Source organism: Elephantulus edwardii, unplaced genomic scaffold (assembly GCF_000299155.1).
Source record: "Elephantulus edwardii isolate Elephantulus edwardi_28Jun2011 unplaced genomic scaffold, EleEdw1.0 scaffold00152, whole genome shotgun sequence".
Lineage (NCBI taxonomy): Eukaryota > Metazoa > Chordata > Mammalia > Macroscelidea > Macroscelididae > Elephantulus > Elephantulus edwardii.
The window spans coordinates 1,992,950-1,999,181 of NW_006399902.1; positions in this window are offsets into that span (position 1 = coordinate 1,992,950).

Consider the following 6,232-nt stretch of genomic DNA (forward strand, 5'->3'; position numbering starts at 1 on the left):
TGCTTTATTTTGGTCATAACCATATAAAATGAAGGTTACCAACTTGTTTGTTTACGGTGTGTTTCCTCACTAGATTGTAGAGTCCACGGGGGCACGACTTTATGTTATCTATTGAGGCTCAATGTCAAGAAGACAAAGATTCTTACCACTGGACCAATTGGTAGCATCAGGATGGATGGTGAAGAGATTGAGATTGTTGACAACTTTAGTCTGCTTGGCTCCACAGTCAACACTCTTGGCACCAGCAGCCAGGAAATCAAAAAACGTATTGCAATGGAAAAGTCTGCTCTTAGGGACCTCTCTAAAGTACTGAAGAGCAATGATGTCACTCTGGAGACTAAGGTGCGTCTGATATAGGCTATGGTCTTTGCAATCACTTGTTATGCATCAGAGAGCTGGACAATGACTAGGGAGGATAGAAGGAGAATTGATGCCTTTGGACTGTGATGCTGGAGAAGAGTATTGAATGTACCATGGACTGCCAAGAAAACAAGCAGATTCATCCTGGAGAGGGTTAAACCAAGCTGCTCCTTGGAGGCAAGGATTCTGGGGCTTTGTCTGACATACTTTGGACATGCTGTAAGGAGGGACAGGTCCTTAGAGAGGGCCATCATGCTTGGGAGGGTGGAGGGACGGCGCAAGAGGGGGAGACCCTCTATGAGATGGATTGATTCAGTAACTGGGGTAATCGGGATGAGTGTGTCAGAGGCAGTGTGATTGGCACAGGATAGAGCAGGGTTTAGGGCTGTTGTACATAAGGTCACTTTGAGTTGCAAGTGACTCGACGGCACATAACAACAATAATAAGAACATATTCCCAGTATCTGGAACAGTACCTGACACACAGTAGATGGTCCATATACATATTTAATGATACAGGAATACATGAATGAATGGATGAACAGCGCTAATGATGCTATGTTATAATCACCCATTTCCATGCATGCATCTTTCTGGAATGTGGACACAAGATTGCACATGAGTGCATGCATGTGCACGTGCACGCACACACACATCTATAAATATATATTGCCCAGCTTTGAAATTAGGGCCCAGGACTGGCTATCTCTGTATTCACTATGGGCAGGTGTCTGGCCCTATTGAAGAGATTTGTAGGTGGCCACTACTAGAATAGGTCAATGTAAAAGCAAACATGCTCCTAATCTTGCCATGCGTTATTATGCTCCCAGAAATCCTGAGCAGAGCTGACTCACTTTTGTGCTCCTCCCCACAGCCACTGTGTGGTCCATGTTACTATCAGCTCCTGCCTCAATTGTCCTCCTTAACTCCCATTCTGGCCTCCAGGCTGAGGCTGGAAATTCTTGTGAGTAATGAGTCATGTCAAATCCTTCAGTGCTGCCCAGGAATCTTGAGGAAATCCAGCGTCCTTAGTTAAAGCCTAGGAGACTCCATGGGGTCTGACTGTTGTCTTTCCCATTTCACGCTTTCTCACACACTGACCCAATTCCCTCATAAACTCTTTCAAGGCATCCCTTCCCACCCCAGGGCCTTTACATGTACTGTTTCTACTCACTGGGTCAACCTCTCCCCACCTCCACCTGTCCAATTCTCCAGGTAACCAGCTCTTTTAACTCTCATATGAAATACTCGCTCCTGAGACCTCACTACCTATGTCAGTCCTTTTTGTTGTCCTCCCATGTAGCCTCTTGTTCAAGGCATGCTTAGCTACATCTTGAGGTGTAATTGTACTAGTTTATGTCACTTTTCCCCCTCCTGATAGTGAGCCCAGGGGCTTGGATACCATGTTTGTCGTGTTCAACTCTCACCCCAGTACCCCTTCAAATACATGACGCCCAGCCAGTGACCTGCAGTAATGCATGGAGCTGTACAAACAACTAGGAAGCAAAGAATAGAACTGTCCATGCCCCTTTAAATAGAGTGAAAAGAACAGTGTCGTTAATTGTTTTTATTTGAAGGATGTTGGTTTTTCATTTTATTTTATCTTTTAATAACTCAGACCGCATAATCAGCTGGTAATTACAGCTTCTGTCTCTGGTTTGTGCCTTCTCGACTCTGGCTCAGAGGATGAGAATCGTTTCATATTTAATCAGTATTTGTACTGGAGTGCTCTCCGGGGAGTGGACTCATGTCGGGGTGTAGAGTTTAATTCTCAGTGATGTTAATTAGAACAAGAAAACAACCTGAGTTCGGAGCAGGGCCGGCGTGGGGTTCCCAGTGCCTAATATGAGAGGCTGCACCCTGCTTATCTCCCTGCACATGCTCGGTCAACACTCACCTTCTGTACTTCCCACGCCTGCTGAGGGTGAGCAGAACCAACTGTCCCTGTGGTGCCTGGGGTTGCCTCTGTCAAGGCTGTTCAGGAGGCAGGAAGTGACTGATGCCCAGAGAAGGAATATGCCAGAGCAGCTGCAAGCACTTCTCGGGAGCTTCCTGGGAGGATTCAGGTGGTGGTGGAGCAGCCGGAGTTAAAATTACAGGTTAGGGTCATTTCTAGACATCAGCCTCTTCTTCCCTCCACGGGTGGCAGCATCTTTCCTCAGTCAACCAATATCTGTCCTTGTCTCTGAGTCTGCCTTCCTGGTTCAGCTCCCTTTTACTGAGAAAGAAGGGAAGAGAGGTAGAGATAGAGATGCTAGAGAGACAGAGATAGAGATAGAGGAGATAGAGATAGAAAGAGAATAAAAAAGAAGAGGAGGAGGAGAAGAAAAGGAAGAAGGTGGTTGAGGAGGAATTAGAATCCTAATGTCCATGCCTTTGGATGTAATTCCATTCAGGAACAGAATTTTTTTTGTTATGTCAATGAGATCATGTCATTATAAGGTGCATCCTAAACCCAATCTCTTCTGAGTTACAAGAAGAGCAGATTAGATACAGAGTACACACAGATTGGGGTGGGAAGATAGACACCAAAATTTATCTCCACAGAACCAGGAAGCACCAGGACTCCAGGAGCTGACAAACAGGATCGGTGCCCTGAATTCAGATTTCTAGCTTCTGAAACTACTAAAAAATGCTTTTATGTCCTTTAAAGTCACCTACTTATGATACTTCTGTTACAATAGCTCTAAGAACCTTCGGAACATCTTGACGTACTTGTCTTTCCAAACACTATCTCTCTGAAAGGATTGGGGATGGGAGCTGTGGCATGACCATAGGTCTACCACAGAATCTTTGCTACCAGAAAGGCAGGAGGGGTTTGGAGGCAAAAGCAGCAGCTTATGCAAAGACCAGGAGAGCAAGTGAGCAAGACACATTTGTTTGATGAACAGCATGTGGATCAACATGTCTGGGCACGTGGTGGGGGCAGGGTGACCACTGAAAGAGAAGATGGAGAGACAGCAGGCCAGACACTGAGGGGCCACAGAGGTCCAGTGGAGGAGTTTGTTCTTGACTCTTACTGTACTAGGGAGTCTGGGATACTAGGGTACGCATTAGAGAAACAAGTTGCTGGCGGTGTATGAACGGTGATCTGGAGGGTAAAATGGGAGCCAGGGCTGGTTTGGAAGGAAGAGCTGCTGTATTAACTAAGGATGAGCATGATGGTTTCCAGCCACACAGAGAACATCTGGGATGGAGTGAAGAGCTCAGCTGGGAGAACAATTAGCAAGATGCTGCTGAGAGATTTCGTTATCATTAGATGTGACTGTGAAAACAGGGGTAGCAGGAAATATGATGACCTGGGTGGATGGGAGGCACCCAGCATTCATCTCTAAAAATAGTCTTATTTAGGGACCAGGGACTAGAGTTCAGGGTAGGTTCCAATCAACCTCCCTAAGAATGGGAAAAAATATTTGATAATAGCATGTCAGGTAAGGGATTTATACCTAGAATTTATAAAATACTCGAGCACCACAACAATGTAAAGGTAAACAACCCAATAGAAAAAAATGGGCACAGGATATGAACAGACACTTCACCAAAGAAGACTTTCAGATGGCCAACAAGCACATGAAGAAATGCTCAAAATCCCTAGCTCTAAGAGAGATGCAAATCAAAACAACTATGAGATATCTTCTCACCCCAGTAAGAAGAGCAAAATTTAACAGAACAGCAAACATCAAATGCTGGAGAGGTTGTGGAGAAACCAGAACCTTTATTCAATGTTGGTGGGAGTGTGAGATGGTGCAACCACTGTGGAAGTGAGTTTAGCGCATTCTCAAAAAGTTGCAAATAGTAATACCATTTGACCCAGCAATTCTACTACTGGGAATATACCCTAAAAAAACCATAACTGCCACCCAAGCAGATATATGCACACCCATGTTTATTGCGGTTTTGTTCGCAATAGCAAAGAGCTGGAAACAACCTAAGTGCCCATCAACTAACAAATGGAGAGAAAAGCTCTGGTGTATTTACACAATGGAATACTATGCTGCATTAAAAAAAAAAACAACAAGAAGCTCATTAAATAGTACACAAAATGGGTGACCCTGGAAGACATTATGCTGAGTGAAATATCTCAGTTACAAAGGACAAATACTGCAGAGTGCCACTGTTGTAAAGCAGGACTGACATCAGGGCTGGGGGCACTGAGAAAGATGGGATAAGTAATGTATACTGCATTGAAGCAGATGAGGGAGAGAGTTGTTTAAAAAGGATATGTGATCAGGTATTATTGTCATGACAGGAGTCCAGAATGAAGGCTGCATAGTGGAGTCTACTTGGGGGGAGTGATAGTATAACAATGAAAGAATTTTTCTTTTACTTTTCAAAGAGAAGAGCAAACTTGGGGGGAGAGGTGGGCAGGGAGAAAAGTGCAACAATAAATGAATGGAAATCCAAAGTCTCTCTAAACTTTCATTAAAATTACTAATGGTAATAATAATAAGAAAATCTTTTGCACCAGAAAAAATAATAAAGATATGAGAAATTATCACAGCCTTTTATAAAGTGCTCAGAGGCCTAGAAACCCCTCCTTTCTTTTATTCACAGGCCACACAAAAATATTCCTTTGAAGAGGAAAGTTTGGCTTGAAGTAAACAGATTAGTAATGGTTATGTGCTACAGTTTATTAATTACATGTCTTAAAAACAGTACATTTAAACCTAGGCATTTATCTAGATTTATAGGGATAATTTAGATTTATAAGACTGGTTATTATGCATTAAGCACAGAAAATGTCAATTGGTTTCCATAGGCAATATTTATTGAAGAATAAAAATAAAACTATGTAAAATTTAATTGCCCTTGAGTTTAACATGAGAGCTGACTGGAAAGCACAGGAGTGGGGCGGAAGCACCTCATCTCACAAGGTGTTCTCATCCCTGGTGGGTCATAATTTTGTCTTCTCTTGTTATTCATTTAAATAAAACCCAGACATCACACCATGGATGAGATACATCCCTAAGAACTATGGAAGATACTGTCTGGGACTTGAGAGGTAGAGGACGAATGGTGGACAGAAAGGTGTGATGGAAAGAATAAAGGAATAGGAGTCTAGAGCTCTAGATTCCAGTTCTAGCTCAACAATTACTTGCCTTGTGAGCAAAGCAACTCCTTTCTTTGAGCTTATGTCTTTGGGTGAATGTCAAAACTGGGGATGAGGATATGTATGATCTGGATGTCTGTTCTAGCTCTGGGGTTTGATCCGGAAATGCCACCCGCCCCTCTGCATATATGCTGGTGACTTCATTTTCACTAGCTGTTTGATGTCACCACAGTGATTTTCATTGTTTCTCTCCCTACATGTCCACCCTGAAGTCCTGGACCCACAATATTTGTGACATGGAAAGTACCACATCTGGCCTGGGAGATCTTGTGGACCTCTACAGAGTAGGCCTTTCTCCATGTGAGGATAAGTTCAAGGCGCAGCACATGGGTACTAAGGGAAATGAGAACAGCAAAGGTGACTCTGGTTCTCTAATGGTTCTCTAATGATCTGGTTGGTGAAAGCAAGATGCCAAGCTCCCAGGGATGGAGTTGGAGGAGCTTTGGTCATACCTTGAAGGCCATAAAGGATGCTAGAGACAAGTGCTGTGGAGTATGGATGGTCAGTCACTCTGCTCTTTACAAGGGTGCATGTTCACAGGATCCTACAGTGGATCCTGGTAGTGACAAATGGAAGGAGCTGGAGTCTTTTGCCAAGTCTACCACCAGAGAGTGATTTGGCAAACCAGTTAAAGCTGCACAGTTTACTTTTGTCAGCAACAATCTACCTCAGGATCTCTTCTGGGATCTAGAACTATAACATAAACTAATCCTTGACTCTGCCTTCTTTCTACTCCAGAAACCGACTCTCCTGTTCCAGTCA